Below are 17763 nucleotides of genomic sequence, written 5' to 3'. Positions count from 1 at the left end.
CCCAATTTGTATTAATACTCTGTCATCTAAACTTACAACAATTTGCTTGTACCTATCTCTTAAAGGTATCATGTGCATTATTCAGATTTGGGTTTGTACTGCAGTTTGTATTGACACCATATAATGATTTATGCCTAGTTATCTCTGGCCCTAGTAACTCACATGTGATAATTTAATTTGACAAGTATGTATTAAATACCTACTGTGTGCCAAGAATAGTGCCAAGTTACAGAGATTCAAGACAAAACAAAACTGTTTTTATGGAATTTGTGTTGGAGGGTAGGTGGGGTAGGGAGTTGCAATAGCATACAATAAATATAAAACATTAGCAAATTAAATGTGAAGTAACATTTTGGCAGTGGGGAGAACACTAAAAATCTCAGGCAGAGAAATGGAGAAGTGGGAGGAGGAGGATCAGGAAAGGCCTTATAGAGAAGGCTCCTCAGTTTACCTCTGGAGGCAGAAGGAGATTACAAGAGGTAGAGGTGAGAGGATGGGGAGGAGTCTATGTTATGATATATAAAAAGTGCTAGCTACATTGCATACTTTTTGCTACAAGGCCACAAATTAATTCAGTGGCAGAACATGAGTCAGAACTAAAACACCAATTCTTTGTAAATATTGACTAAAATACCTTAGATAAGTCACTTCTATGTTCCTGGCCTCAATTTCCTCATCTACAAGATGAAAATGTTGGATAAAATCAGGATCATAACTCCAGAAGGGACCAAAGATGTAATCTAGTCCCAAACCTCCTCATTTTAAGAGGAAATGGAAACAAGCATTTATTGTCTGCTATGTGTCAGGCACTGTGCTAAACTCTTTACAACTGTTATCTCAATTGATCCTCACAACAACTCTGGGAAGTAGGTTATATTATTCTCCTCATGTTAAAATTGAGAACTCAAGCAGTCAGAGGTCAAGTTCCTTGTCTAGCTAGGGAATATCTGACATCCAATTTGAACTCAGGTCTTTCTGACTCTAAGCCCATTTGTGCCACATAGTTCACTCTACAGGGAAAGGAATTAGCATTTACATAGTACCTACTATGTATTAGGAACTGTGCTAAGCTCTTTTACAAATATTCTCTCATTTGATCCTCACAATAACCCTGAAAGTATAACGATTGGAATGATGCCACCTGCTGGAGACTTACTGTAGAAGAGTTCTGCCCATGAAGCGAAGGTCTTTGAGGGCAAGACCAGGAGTCAGGAAGTGACGCGGGCTAGTGGGAGGAGGAAGGAAGAGACTGGCGCTCCGTCTCTCTCTCCTTTGGACTCTGGTGGAGAGCGGAGCTAGAAATGTGCTCTCCCTTTAATAGATAGGAATCTAGGCCTTTCTCTCTCTCTTTACCAAATTCTTGTTTTCCTTAATAAATGCTTAAAAGCCTAACTCTTGCTAAAGCTTATAATTTATTGGCGACCACTCATTAGATATTTTAGACAGACTAGCTAGAATTTTAGCCCTTAACAAGAGATAGGTACTATATTATTATCCCCATTTTACAAATAAGAAAACTGAGGCAAACATAGGTTAAGTGACTTGCCCAGGATTATAGAGTTAGTAAGTATCTGAATCCAGATTTGAACTCAGCACTTGAGATTTCTTGACTCAAGGTCTAGAGTACTGTATCTACAATGCTACCAGTTTCTGCTACAGATAAAGAAACTGATTTCAGAGAAGGTTATGTGACTTGTCCAAAATCACTCATAATTTTGAGGGAAACACTCTGTAAACCTTAAAGTGCTATAGGGAAATGACATATTATTCTTGCAATTTTACCATCTGTTGATGTATCTCATCATTGTGAGCACACTCTCTCTATTAGGTGAATTATTGCTGTGATTGTCATATATGTCATTAGTATCATCTAAATTCTCATCTTTGGGTTATATTCAAATAGAAACAATACAAAGAGGGATTCTTATTTTACTTTGGTTCTTTAATATTTTATATTCTATGGACCACTGCATAAGTAGAACAAATAACTTGTTTTCTTTGTAATTGAATAAAAGTATAAGGATATATGGATGCTGGTCATTGATATAGTTCTACTGGAATTATTGACTGAGGTCCTATGGAATATTTTGAAGTCTATGTCTGTAGATATCTGTTCATGAACTATAGAGAGCTTTTGATGTTTAATTCTTGCTAGATATTTAGTAAAATATATTGTTTTAAATAATCAGCAATGATGTGTTGCATTTTTCTTCCAATGTTCTTGTATAATTTACATTGATTACTAAAGCCACATTTCTTAAGAATAGCATTTCTGTATTTTCTAGTGGTAATGCCTCAGTCCTGTATTGCCTTCACATATTTTCTACTGCCTTCATGTTTTTCCACAAACAAATCTTTGTGATTCAGCCATCCATCAGCATATTATTGAACTGGGTTCTGTGACTATATCCCTTGGAGGGCCTTTTGATTCTATTCTTGGATTTTAGCTGTTTCATAGGCTCCATCTGGAGTGAAACTACTTTTGGTCATATTCAAAAGTCCCATGTTGTGTAGCTATTAACATCCTTGAAGATTGCTCAATGATGTTTGCTTGTTCCAAAAGTATTTCCATAGGTTTTTGACCTGTGTGTCATGTGCTCTAATAATTTCTTATCAAACTTCTTTATTCTTAAGAGTGAAAAAGTATTAATCTTTCTATAGGTGCCTTGTAGTGAAGGGCTTCATTTTCTGTTAATATTTTATGGGATTTTGTGAGACTACTTTTCAATCTGTTGCAAAACATTTTATATTTCCAAATGGATAACATCAAGACTAGCATTGCATAGGTGTTAATGGCTCAAAACTTGATCTTTCAAATCATCTTTGATTTTAGGATTCCAGTAAATCTCTTAATATATTAAACATCTTCCCTTTCTTTCATATCTTTAAGTTTGATGTGTCTTGCTTGGAGAAAACAAAGTTACCGCTATCAATTTCATCCATTGGTTCAATGAAACCTTAGCATTCAACCTCAGAGTCTTAAGTTTCTATCTTTCTTTGCATTGCATTTAGAATTTTCACTTATTAAGTCCAAATGATATTTATGTACTATCATTTGATGAAGATTTCATGAAGTGATGAAGATTTTTAATATGTGGTTCACATTTTGGAACCATATAGCTTGATGCCATCTATATAAGTCAAAAGATTAATAAACTTTATTGGTTCAACTCTTTTGGAAACTATACTTACTTCTATTTATTTGGTAAGAATAATAATGGTTTTAAGGCTAGACAGAACCAAAATGAGCTTAAAATATCTCCTTGAAAAATGCCATGCTTTTATTGATCATTCTTGACATTTTGTTTGTTGTATATTGTAAACTGAGAATAGTTTCCTGTGTGGATGTCAAATGCTCTAGCATCTCATTTTTCTTCAATCTGTTTTATATATTTGCAGTACACAGAATTATAGATTTAGAGATGAATAGGATCATGAATAAGCCATGAATTCTGAATTGAGTAAAAGGTTCTGCAATATTCAACTAAGGCAATATAAATGCTACAATGTTAAAGTGCTTGTTCAATTATTACCAAAGAATATATTTCTCTTTATGCCTCCAGGATTGCTTCAGGGTAACATTTTTCTCCTTAGTAGAATATCATCATTTCCTAAGCATTTGTAGTGTTTTTGCTTGTTTTTAATGATACAAATCAAAAATACTTCATATATAAATATATAAAGTATATAAATGCTTTGAATGTAACTTGCCATTTGCCTGCATTTGGTGGGGTCGTTGGAATGCTCATCATTTGTTAATAGATAAGTTATGCCTTCTGTTAAGGGATGTGGAATCAGGATTGCATTTGAGAGGAAGTTGGAAAAATTCTTTGCTAATTATTCACATACCTCTGTGAAACATTTGAAATTAATAATCATGGACCTTATGCAGCTCTATCATTTTTCTAGTCTTATATGGAAATTAATAATTTTAGTTGTCTCCTTTTACATAATTGCTTTGTGTTCTTCATTCATTATGTCAGTGGTGAACAAACTTTCTGTTTAAGTAATCCAATTTCTATTTTTATTGGATTGGGCTTCCTGCTGCCAGGAACTAGAAAATGTGCATATCATCCTTTTTCAGGAGTTCTCTCTCACCTTTGATTTCTTTATATATCAAATCTCTGTTGTAAAGTTTTTGACTTTTATTAAATTGTTTTATTCTTTGAAATATTTTGACCACTTTGTATCACTTTCAATTTAAGATATTAAGAGAATCTGAAATTTTGTTTTTCCTCTGTTGATTATTTCCAGTTTTTCCTTTATCGAATTTATTTCTACATAATTGCTTACATGCTGTCTCTCTCATTTCTGATCTCCTTGAGAATAAGGATAGTCTTATGCCTTTAAAAATGTCCTCAGAGTTAATCAGAGTGTGTGGCACATGAATAATGTGTTAAATGTTAATAATTATTAATAATCAATATTTCATGTTTAATCATGGGCTGTTTGGATATGCTTTCATTTTAGTATTCCTCTTCTACTTATTGCCTCCTTTGGTGGTCAGCATTATCTGCACTGAAGCATTTCCAGGAGCAGAGGTATTGAAATTTCTGATCAACCAATACAAATCAATAAACATTTATTAAATGCCTACTATGTGCCAGGTATTGTGCTAAGCCCTGGAGACATAAATGAGAAAAATGACAGCTCTTGCCCTCAAAAGGGCTTGTAATCTAATAGGGAAATACTGCACAGAAAAGGAAGCTGAAAAGCATAGAGGGAGAAGAGGAAGGGAATCAGGTCCCTAATGATCTAGAAGTCCAAAGGAGTGCAAGCCCCTTCCTTAAATGGAATTGTTGTTGTTGTTTCCTTGCCAATCAGAGGGTCAGAGGATATGGATGAAGTGTGAGTGTGAAGGCTGATTCAATCTTGCAGGATGATGACGTTTCTGAGGGTATGATTGAGTTTATGCTACAGGACTATAACCAAGTGGGAAATAAAGCTTCAATGTATCTTGCTTTCTTGTGACTCCATAGCATGAAAGAGCATGGTTATTCTTACTCTTGTTACTTTTATTATTGTTATTTCCTCATACTAGATGCTATGATAATGTATCTTCTTGGAGCTCTTGATAATATATAATATTTCTTTGCTATTTTAATGAAGCATATTTATCAAAATAATTTGGCTAACTCAAAGCTTTAAAATGTTTTGAACTGAGATATAAATGGAGATAAAGATATGTGTGTATGCATACGAGAGAGAGACAGAGAGACAGAGTTAGAAAGAGAAAAGTTAATAGAATTGAATAAAAGCATTCTTGGGACACTTGTGGATTCTAAAAAGTCCTCTTGGATGAATATAGAGGTCCACTCTTTCTCCTTCCATATTACTTATCTGCTCGTCTAATTTCTACCTCAACTTGCTGAGCTGGGTTATACTGGCCTGGGCTGTCTTAGAGTTAAGTGTTAGCATCATGCAGACACAGGCCAAGAGTGAAGGAAATGCCAAATTTAACAAATATCCAATAAAAGCAAGTCATTAGAGATGGACAAACAGACAGTAAAGTGAACGACTCATAATGTTTCCACTTCTTCCTGTGTTACTTTCCAATTGGTTAATCGGCTTTATTTTTATGAGCCACAGCTTCTGCTCACATGGAATGAGACCCGTGTGCACCAGTGTGATGTTTTAATGGTTAAAATAATTAAAAGGAAACATAGCTTCATTATCCTGACAAGCTTCTCAAAGGTGAACAGAGTTGAGTGCTGTTATGTAATTATCATCATAGGAAACCAGACATAGGAAATTGTAAATCGTTCCCTATGAAATGTCACTGTTGTTTTTCCAGTGTATTTTTCTAGGATCATATTACTTCCATACCTACATGGCTCAGGGGACCTTTGAAAAATGAAATTTGAGTATTCTATTGATAAAAAGATAACATTTAAAGGATTTTTGAAAGAGGAATATCTGATTCTCCAGAGTGCCTTCAGCAATCTTGTAAAATGTATCTGCTGAATTATTATACTTTAATATTATTCCAGAAAATACCTCCCACCATCACTGAAAAACATCAGTCAGTTAGCCATTCAGATATTATGAGTATTCTCATTACCCTTAAAATATTTGCTAAATTTCTACCTTGCATTCATGCTGAACAAAAGACCTATTGACAACTACTATGTGTGTGAAATTCATAAACCTGTTTGATTAATATATTGTTTGCAGGGCAAATCTAGATCTTCTAATCTAGGCTGTACCACTAGAAAGATCTAGAAGTTTGGTTTCCTCTTCAAGAAAATGAAGGATGTCAATTCAATTCTGTTCAACAAGTATTTGTTAAGGTTTTCTATGTATTAAGTACCGGGCAATATTTAGTCCGCACCTTTGATTTCAAATAATTTCAAAAAAGAGGGAGAGCCATAGAAGGAAAGTCCTCAATAAACTGTTCCTTGAAGGAAGCTAGAGTTTCTCCAAGGCAGAGGATTAAAAGGGAGTGCATTCCAGACATGAAGTTCTACTGATGCAAAAGAGTGGGGCTTTCACTACCCCATCACCTTCTAGAACAGTCATTCTATAATCTATAATCAAAGGTCCTTTTCAGGGCTGATATTCTCAGCTTTTGTTTTCAGGTATCTTTCAGTTTTTTCATACTATGATTCCAAGATTTTTATTGAATAGATTTTGTTTTGTTTTGCTTTGTTTTTGCAGGGCAATGAGGGTTAAGTGACTTGCCCAGGGTCACACAGCTAATGTCAAGTATCTGAGGCCGGATTTGAACTCAGGTTCTCCTGAATCCAGAGTTGGTGCTTTATCCACTGTGCCACTTAGCTGCCCCAAATAGATTTTTTATAGTAAGTGAAAACTATAAACGATGTTATAGAAAGATATCTTTCAAAAAATAGTATATGGCCACTCACAGGATCTACAAGATTTGAATAGGCAAGATTTGGGGAACATTACATGAGTAGGTAACAGCATGAGCAAGGTATTGAATTGGAAACCTAATGAGGTTGAGTTTTATTAAGAAAGAGTTTGTGGCAGAACAGAGGGTCTAGGGCCATGTCAGACAACCCCAGCTGAGACACTCATGGGGCTGGCACCAGCCAGCAGCAGTACTTGTTCCTGCCCACTCCGTGAGAAGCAAGTAGCTGTTGTACCCCTCAGCACAGCCAGGAGATCTGCTGGAGTGATGGCATCAATGAGGCCCAAGATGAGACCTGTCTGGCTCCAGATGCTCGGAGCGCCAGCGCCTGATCTGCTACCAGTACAATGAGGTCAGCCACAGCATGCAGCAGCAATGAGAAGACATGTTGAATTCAAAAAGCAACAAATTAACAGATGCACTTGAACTAGCCAACCAGCTGTTTAACAGAGTGTCCCAAGCAAGAGAAGCAGCCCTAGATTCCCAGTTTCTTGTTTTGGCTTCAGACTTGGGTAAAGAAAAAGCAAATCAATTGCATTCCAATATGACCTTATTTGATCCAACATCATATGCTGAAGATTTACTTAAGTATATGGGCCTAAATCAACTTGAAGTACAAGAAAGTGAAAGGGAGGAAGAACCTCTTCATATTGGATTCTTATCTGATAATTCCTGGCTCAGAGTCGGAATAATATCAGTAAAACAGTTCAAGAATGCTTCAACATTCCACTTTTCTTTGCTTCATTCAAGACTGATTTTCCTATGCCAAAGCAAAAGAATGAACAGCAAAGAAGAAAAGAGAAGCAAGAAGAAGAAATGGCCATGCCTCCTGAGTTGAAAAAAAATGGAGGAGTCCCAACAAGAGGCTACAGAAAAGGAGATAGAAAGGATCTTGGAATTACTGCAGACCTATTTTAAAGAAGAGTCTGAGACTCCTATATCCTTCTTTGACTTTGTGATTGATCCAGATTCTTTTGTCTGAACTGTGGAAAATATTTTCCACGTTTCCTTAATTTAAGGGATGGTTTTACAAGAATAAGGCTTGACCAAGATAAACTGCCAATAATAGAGTCCATTACCCAGGGTAATGAAGAAAGTGAACAACAAAGCATCCAAATCAGGCACCAAGATATTATATCACTGAGTTATCCAGACTGGAAGGATATTGTGAGAAAGATCTTTTGAAATTTCAGAGGCTATGATCTATCCTGCTTGCTGTAGCAAGCTTACTAAGGTGTCTCAAATGAAAACTGGCAGCTCATATGGAAAGAAGCACATATCATTTATTGTAATATGAAGTGTGTTTTCCAGAGAATCAGATGTTTAGGGTTTTTTGTTTATTTCTTTGTTTTTTACATGTATTTTATTTTATTGTTTATGAAGCTGCCTTGCTTTCCTATGATTAAAAATATTCACTGCCCCCCGCCCCTGACAATAGCTTGTGCCTTCTTAGGTAAAATAAGAGGCTTGCATTAGTTTAGGTGTAAGGAGCATTTTAGCTCTAACACTGCATGAGTCTATGAATTGTAGAACCGTAGGAAGCTCATTTCTCTAAGTATCAGTTACATCCTAAAAAAAAAAAAATCTTTAAACTCTTTAGTAAAGGGTTTTACTAAAATTCCTTCAGACTCTGCTATTCTATGATTCTTTGTTTGTGGAATACACAGTTATTTCCAGGAAGAGTGCCTGGGATTTAAGTTTATATATGCTGAAATTGACATGCTTTGCTTGAAAAAATCATCCAAATGCATGATATTTTTATTGGAAATATCACACTGCATTCTGTTTCACCCTTTGGCTTATTAACTAGTGAGCAGATGCCCCTTACTAGGTCTTTTCCTAACTATGCAAGTCAGGAAATGCTGTTAAATAAATAAATAAATAAATAAATAACATTTTTTAAAATGAGAAGAAATGGTTCCCCTATTACTCCCAAACCTCAGCAGTACTTCAGAAAGAGTATATACCAAACTCTTGGAATTTCAATGAAGTCTGCATTTTATTATGATATTAAAGGCCAATTACATGGTTCTAAAGATAAAACAAAATAATTTTGGAGATAATAAAAACATCTGAGTTTTCCTAGACAAGTTATTTTTTTCTTGCCTAAGGCACAGTTATATTCTTGAAGATTCAAAAACCACATTCTTCCTTTTTCTATTTGCAGATCCTTGCTTATATAAATTTAAATTCTACACGTCCACAAATTTCAGAAAAAAGTCCACTTGTCCATTTATAAGTAAAAATAAATATGGAACATTGCAATCTAATGGAAGGAAAACTGGCCTGGGAGTCAGGACATTTAGTCTCTGGCTTTGCCTCTTCCACAAATGGTGTTACCTTGAACTTGTCTCTGTACCTTTCTTCAACCTTAAACTGAGAGAGTTCACCTAGATAATCTCTGAGATCTCATCAAGCCCTTAAATTTTATCATTTGCTTTCAGGGTTCTCATCTTACTAGGTCTTAGTCATGCCTTGGTAAGATTTTTTTTTTCTTAATAAAAAAATAGACATCTTCAATGATAGTACCACAAAGTCTTCAGAACCAATAAATGATTCAATCAACATGCATTTAGTAAGCACCTGTGATTTTTCAAGCACTGTGATGGGCACTGTGTATACAAATACAAAAGTGAGGTTCTCCCTGCCATCAAAGACCTTATATTCTACTGGGGAGAAATAACATTGTGCAGTGAAGGGGTTGGACTAGATGGTTTCTGGGATCCTTTATAACCCTAAATCTATAATCCTATATTCTCAGAAAGAGAAGTATAAGAAAAGTGAGCAGTGCTTCCTTTTCCTTCCCATACCTCTTTCCTTCTTCATCTTTCTTTCTTTCTCTTTCTCTCTCTTTCTTTCTTTCTTTCTTTCTTTCTTTCTTTCTTTCTTTCTTTCTTTCTTTCTTTCTTTCTTCCTTCCTTCCTTCCTTCCTTCCTTCCTTCCTTCCTTCCTTCCTTCCTTCCTTCCTTCCTTCTTTCTTTCTTTCTTTCTTTCTTTCTTTCTTTCTTTCTTTCTTTCTTTCTTTCTTTCTTTCTTTCTTTCTTTCTTTCTTCTTTCCTTCCTTTCTTTCTTTCTTTATTCCTTTTCTCGCTCTCTTTCTTTCTCTCTTTTCTTCCTTCCTCCTTTCCTTGCTTGCTTGTTTGCATCCTTCCTTCCTTCATCCTTCCCTTCCACCCTCCCTCCCTTCCTTCCTTCATTCCATACTTTCTTATATTTTAAACAAAATAAATATAAAATTATTTAATGAGGGGAATGACACTAACACTAGAAAATGTCTCTTGAAGGATTGTGTTACTGGAACTGAGTCTTTAAAGGATCTAGTGGTAATTTTCCAAGGGCAGATAGAAGGAAGTTCCAGGCAAGGACTACACTTTGCTTAACGGCACAAAGAAGGGAGAGACAAAGTATTGGGGATGACAGATTGGAAGAAGGTTACTTTGGTTGGCTTGTAGAGTTTGTGATGAGGAAGAATGAATAGGATCTTGAGAAGAAAGGGCAGAGTCACAATGGCAAGCGTTTTAATTGCTGAACAAAACAATCTATTTTATTCTAGAGGCAATGGGGAGAAATTGAAGTTTTTTGACCAGAGGGATGCTATCACCCAACTCATGATTTAGGGATATAAATATGGCTGAAGGATGGTTTGGAGTTAAGAGAGACTAGATTCAAGCAGACCAAATAAGAGATAGTATAATAAGGCCATGCTAGATGTTTGAATCAGGTCATAGGAGTAGAGAAGGGGACTGATGTTGAGGAAATATATGGGAATTAGATTCAATGAAGCTTGGTATTTGATTAGATATAGGAATGAGTGAGAGTTACTAAGACAGTAGTTCTTAACTTGGGGTCCATAATCCCTTAAGCAGTCTATAAATTGATTCTGGGGCTCCATGGACTTGAATAGGAAAACAACCACTTTATTTTCACTAGCCTTTGTTTGCCTTTTAACTATGCATTTTATTTTGTTTTCAGAAGCATTATTTTGAGAAGGGATCCATAGGTTTCACTAGACTACCATAGGGGTCCATGACACCCCAAAAGGTTAAGAACCCCTGGGATAAGAAGAATCCTTAATGGTGAATAGAAGGGACTGGAAAAAGGGCAGTGTTCTTATTAATAATAGGGAAATTATCAAGAGTCTTGGGGAGGAAGATAATGTTTGTTTTGGGGACATATTTAGCTTTCCATGCCTATAAGACAGCTAGAAGTTTCATAGTCCATGGATCCCTCAAGAACAAACCAACACCTTGATTTTTCTTGATGACCTTTAGTGAGAGAAAATGCACTACTTCCTAAGGTATCCCATTCCACTCTTGGATTGCTCCTATTTTTAGGAATTTTTCCTTATATTAAGCTGAAGTCTACTTGTAGTTCTTTAAAAAAATCTTTAAAAAAACCTTGTAGTTCTGCCCTCTGGGTCCAGCACTTAAAAACAACTATCAGACTATCACATCCCCTTCTATCTTTTCTCTATGCTAGTGGAGCAGGATCTCCTTTCTTCATAGACTTCTTGGATATTTTTGCCCCTCAACATACAGTATTAGTGCAATTTCAGTGTTTAAAAATAAACGAAAAAATCTCAAGCTCTAAATGTCATAGAACAATGAAACCTCATGGTCAGAAAGTACTTCAGAGTTCACATTTGAGACACAAATCTCTTCTACTACATTTATGATCAACCAGACTCTCCCTGAAGACCTCTATAATGGAGAATTCATCTCTCAAGGGAAACCATTCCACTTTTGGATACATTTAAACACTGAGAAGTTTTTCCCTCTTATATTAGGCTAAAATCTGTATCCCTGAAACATCTAATTACAAGATAAGAGGTTAGTAAGAGAAGGGAGAGGAAGGTGGGCGTAATTGTCAAGGTGTTAAAAAGGTGAGAAGGCTTTAACTAGGTAAGACGAGAGTGACAACTCCAGAATTGAAGACTCCCACAAGGTTTGCCACAGTAGTTTCCCAGGGGAACTAATACCAAAAAATAGTTAAAGAATAAGGATCTCACTTTCATCTGGTATAAAGAGTAGGAGGGATTTTTTCTGTGACCCATATAGAGTGTGCAAAGTTCCTATTTCTGCCATGGTCCAGTTACTGTTATATATGCTCAAAATTCAAGCTAGTTTTCCTATTAGAAAACAGTGTAAAGAGGTTAGAGGGCTGCCTCTCTACACTGCAAGTAACTAGGGGGCATGAAGTGTTCCTTCAAAAAATAAAGGAAGGGTTTTCTCAGTGGAAGCAACAACAACAACAAAATGAAAAGACCCAGTGCTATAGAAGGGAGTGATGACCTGGCATATCTGGAGGTTAGAGTATGACATAAAAGAAAAATGGGAAAAGTACTACTGAACCCTTGAAGTTAAGAAACAGATATGAAGCTATTCCCCATGAGGATTGAGGTTGACCCTCCCTCTCAGCCAGAAGCAGCTGTTTGTCCCATAAGGAATGAATGATAATAGAATTTCATAAGTACTGTCAGGTGTCAGGTGAGATGTCAGAGGATTTTACTGTGGATGGGGCCTCAGAGGTTTTCTAGTCCTGGAACCCTTTCATCTTATAGATGAGGAACCTGAGGCCATTCAGGAAGAGTCAGAGGAAGAGAATATGAGTAGAGGTGGTTGATTGTTTCCTGGTGAGGGAGAGAGACTAAAGTGCCTATTTGCTGAACTGATAACAACAATGGATTATTGGGGTCATAGAATTAGAGGTAAAAGAGACTTTCAGGTCATGTAGTCTAAGCTTTTCATTTTAAGGTTTTCTTTCCCCTTATACTAGAATCTTTGTCCCTAAATATAAAGTAACACAGTAAAATGCTAGAGAAAGGGGGGGAAGGGTAAATGTGATTGTGAAGATATTTAAAAAGTAAGAAGGGGGTGCAGCTAGGTAGCACAATGGATAAAGCAGTGGCCCTGGATTCAGGAGGACCTGAGTTCAAATCCGGCCTCGGATACTTGACAGTTACTAACTGTGTGACCCTGGGCAAGTCACTTAACACTCATTGCCCCGTCCCCCCCCAAAAAAAAAACAAAAGAAAGAAGGTAGTAACTATGTAAGAAGGAGAGTGACAACCCTATAGTTGAAGACCCTACAGTGTTTGCTACAAGGGAACTAAGCAAAACAAATAAATAAACAATTAAGGGGGAAAAAACCCTATATTTTATCTAATATAGGGAGTAGAAGAGAAAACTGTGTCAAAGAGCTTAAGTGACCATCACAAGATCACACACAGTGTCTGCCATGTAGTACTACTAATTTTTATTGAATATGTCATCCACTAAAACTAAGACACAATTTGTTATCTCCCCCATCCTGTATGCCTATAAATTATTAACAAAAACTCTTAAGTGAAATATTTTACATTATCCCCATAAATTTAATCCTACTCTCATAGTTGTTTGTATTTGAGATATTCAAGGACAGGGTGCATGTTTCTGCCTTTCATTGTGTCTCTAGTGCTTAGCATAATTCCTGGCACTTAAAAAAATGTTTGTTGACTTTTTGACCTTTCCAATATCTCACAATGGAGTCAGGGCTGGATTCTCAAAGTGAAGTGTACAGAATATTAGGTCCTAAGAAGATGTGCAGACATTGAATATGATCCTGGACCCAGACTCTTTCCCTAAATTCAGAGACTCATCACTGAAAAGTTTACCCAAAGGAAGGTAGTCATGAAAACTACCCACTAAGGGGTATAAGGCTTTTATCCTCTCACAGTAGAGTGAATAGCCACATTGATGAAATCAACATTCAAAGGGAGATAGAAGATTTAGTGAAGAGACCACTGAACTTGGAGTCATACTAATTTTGACTTCTAGTTCTGCTAGTCTACTTGTCACTAGGACAAATTAGTATGTCTCTCTGGGCCCAGTTTCTTTATAAAATAAAGGTACTCAAAACTCCCTTCTAGCTCTAAGGCTATGATCCTAAATTGTTCCTGGTAATTTTTGTTCACAATTCTGTGAACAGAATTGTGTCACCCAGTGTAATGATTACCCTTCCTAGTCCAGCATGTCATAGCAATGAACTAATAATTATTATTATTATTATTATAATTATAACTACAAAAAAGAAAAGAAATATTCATTGATTAGGAATGCCTAAAAAATAGTAAGTGAATCCTATGGTATATTATTCTGCTATAAGAAATAACAAATGTTATGATGTCAGGGAAACATGAAAAAACTTGTATGAACTTATGCAAAGCAATGAAAGCAGAATTAGGAGAACATTAAAAACCATGACAGCTATAACATAATTGAAGATAACACTGAAAAGCAACCAAACTTAGTTTGATTTCAGATGACAATGTGGTACAGTGGAAAGGATGCTCCTCCAAAACAAAGATTCTTACCTGGTATGGATTAAAACCCCATATGGGGTAGCATAACTGAATGTGGGGTGTCACCCATACACAGTTGTGGAAACTGATGCCAAGAAAGGTAAAAGTGGTCCAAGGAAATGCACTTGACTTCAAATCTTGGTTTAGCTTTGAAACTTTCATTGCCCGAATAAGTTGAGCTAATTGACTTCTGAAGTGTCTTCAAGCTCCAGATTTATGATGCTTTGAGGAAATATGCCTCCCATCACTCAGGAGGGATGTCAGGAACTATTTATGTTGTATACGTCATCATACCTGGAGGCCATATGGTTGATTTTACTTAACTGTAATTTTTTATGACAAGGGAGGGTTTCCAGGAAGGTAGTAGAAGGATCAATGGTTGTATTTCATGAAATGTCTGTGCAGTAAACAAAATTCATCAATAAAACTAAATAAAACAAAAAGAAACCTAACAAATTTTTTAAAAAGCTTAAAAGAAAGATCATATTAAATTCAATACTTATATATTAAGCACAAATTTTGTATATAGCATTGTGCTAAGGCATTGGGAAGAATGACTGAGATGATTTTTAGAGGAGAACATAAAAGTCTAAAGAAATTCATGTCTTTATCGAAGATCAAGCAAGGTTAGACTATCATCTTGTGAAGTTTGGAGTGTTATTGCGTCATTTGAGGAAACAATGTTTCTTCACATGAAGTACAGGGGGGAATGTGAGAATGTGAGAATGTGGAATGACACCCCCTGCTGGGAGGAATATAGTGAGCTCTGGTCTGAAAAGAAACCATGTGACTTTAGCATCCTGAAGTGACCTTTTCTGGGGGTTTTGAAGGTCAGTTCCATGTCAGGAAGTAATGTTTGCTCGTGGGTCCTGTCGATCAAAATTACCAGCCAATTAGCTTGGAGTTCTGTGTGTGTGTGTGTGTGTGTGTGTGTGTGTGTGTGTGTGTGTGTGTGAACAGCCCTTTTTCCTGTTTCTGGGAGTAGCCACAGAACTGTTGGGCTTTTGGGTTCCTGACCTCCGCTTCGGGGGTGGGGTGGGGCGGATGCTGGGGTCGATTAGATAGTTAGAAATAGTTAGATTTTTACCTCTCTCTCTCCTCACCAACTTCTGATACACTTTTAATAAATACTTAAAAGTCTAAACTCCTGCTAAAGCTTCTAATTTAAAGTGACCATTCATTACATTTTAGACATCATAACTAGAATTTTAGACCCATACAATATGAAGTCATATTCTATCTTCATATCCTTTTTAACTTGTCCTTCTCTTCAGCCTTGGGTTTTTAAAGTAAGACTGAGAAGCCCTCTGGAGTTTCTGAAGCAGCTGAAGCACCAGCATCTTCTGGAACTAAGCTCAAGGTCTGGTAAGGAGGGCTGAGCAGTTGGCCAGGGGGGAGAGTACAGGGATCTCTACTATCACTGAGGTGGAACAAGGTTGTTTTACCCCTGCTGGGAATCAGGAAGCAGCCTTGATTGATGGTGGCCCATATAGGAGACCAACACAGGCTCACTGTGCTATCAGCCCAGAGAAACAAAAATTTTGTTTTCTGGTTGAAGAACAAGTTGTCCTGGGGTTATTTTCAGACAAGAGCACAGGCCAGGCAAGTGCAGAATGTGCCTCTCCTTAAATAATACCACCTGGGACATCCTGAAGCTTGGGATAGTGCAGCCTGGAAGGAGTGCCCCACTTTAAGGAGTTAAAAGTCAAGTAAAAGGTGGGCAGGATGAGCAGACAGAGAAAGATGCAGACCATAGAAAGTTTCTTTAGTGACAAGGAAGATCAAGGTGCACCCTCAGAAGAAGATAGCAATGTCAGGGCTCCTACATCCAAAACTTCCAAGAAAAATGTGAATTGGTCTCAGGTGATGGAGGAGCTCAAAAGGACTTTGAAGATAAAGTAAGAGAAGTAGAGGAAAAAATGAGAGTGATTCAGGAAAGTCATGAGAAAAGAGTCAATAGCTTGAAAAGTCAAATAGAAAAGGAAATACAAAAGCTCTCTGAAGAAAAGAATTGCCTAAGTATTAGGATTGAACAAATGGAATCCAGTGACTTTATGAGAAACCAAGACACAATAAACCAAATCCAAATGAATAAACAAAGTAGAGGGCAATGTGAAATATCCCCTTGGAAAAACAGCTGACCTGGAAAATGGATGCAGGAGAAATAATCTGAAAACCATGATAAAAACAATAGCTTAGACATCATCTTCTAAGAGATTGTCCTGGGAAAATTGCCCTGATATTTTAGAAACAGAAGGCAAAATAGAAATTGAAAGAATCCTCCAATCACCTCCTGAAAAAGATCCCAAAATGAAAATTTACAGGAATATTATAGTCAAATTCCAGAACTCCCAGGTGAAGGATAAAATATTGCAAGCTGCCAAAAAAAGAAAGAATTCAAGTACTACCGAGCCCTAGTCAGGATAGCACAAGATCTAACAGTTTCTACATTAAAGGATCAGAGAGAAGGGAATATGATATTTCAGAGGGCAAAGTAATTGGGATTACAACCAAGAATCACCTATCCAGCAAAAGTGAGTATAATCTTTCAGAAGATAAAATTAGACTTCAATGAAAAAGAGGACTTTCAGGCATTCGTGATGAAAAGACCTGAACTGAATACAAAATCTGACTTCCAAATACAAGACCCTAGAGAAGCATAAAAAGAAATCAAGAGGGATGTTAAAAGGTTAAACTATTTAAATTCCTACATGGGAAGATGATACTTCTAACTCATATGAACTTTCTCAGTATTAGGGCAGATGATAGGAATAAATTTAGACAGAGGGCAAAGGTAGGAATTGATTATGAAGGGATGGGGACAGCTAGGTGGCACAGTGGATAAAGCACCAGCCCTGGATTCAGGAGGACCTGAGTTCAAATCTGGCCTCTTACTAGCTGTGTGACCCTGGACAAGTCACTTAACCCTCTCTGCCCTGCACAAGGAAAAAAAAAGAATGAAAGATTATGAAGGGATGACATCTGTAAAGCATTTTTGTTTGTTTTTTTTGTTTGTGTGTGGGAGGGGGGTGGTCGGGGTTGGGTGGCATGCCTGGGGTCATACAGTGGGTAATGGTCTTATGTCTGAGGACAGATTTGGGCTCAGGTCCTCCTGGGTCCAGGGACAGTGTTTTGTCCACTGTGTCACCTAGCTGCCCCATGGTGACATCTTTAGTGTAAAATTGAGGGGTGAGAGAATTGCATTGGGGGAGGAGGAGGAGGAGAGGTAGAATGGAGTGAAATCCCAAATGAAAGAAGCAGGAAAGGGCTTATGGAGTATGTGTATGTGTGTGTGTGTGTGTGTGTGTGTGTGTGTGTGTGTGTGTGTGTGTGTGTGTGTGTGTGTAGAAATGGGGAAGGAGCAGGACAGTGAATGAGTCTTACACTCATAAGAATTGACTCAAAGACCTTAATTTCATCAGAATTGGCTCAAGGAGAGAAAAACATACATATTCCATTGGGTGGAGTAATCTATCTAACCCTGCAGGAGGGGGGAAGGGGAAGGGGATAAGGAGGGAGGGGTGAAAAAAGGGAGGACAGATTGGGGGAGGGA

General features: G+C 36.9%; 1 pseudogene; it reads left to right on the top strand.

Annotated features, from left to right (window-relative positions):
* Positions 1 to 8168, top strand: part of LOC122739184 — a 35786-nt pseudogene extending 27618 nt beyond the window's left edge.
* The last annotated feature ends 9595 nt before the right edge of the window (positions 8169 to 17763 follow it).

The sequence above is a fragment of the Dromiciops gliroides genome, chromosome 2 (genome assembly GCF_019393635.1).
Source record: "Dromiciops gliroides isolate mDroGli1 chromosome 2, mDroGli1.pri, whole genome shotgun sequence".
NCBI classification, from domain to species: Eukaryota; Metazoa; Chordata; class Mammalia; order Microbiotheria; family Microbiotheriidae; genus Dromiciops; species Dromiciops gliroides.
This window is presented reverse-complemented; position numbering and strand designations above follow the sequence as displayed.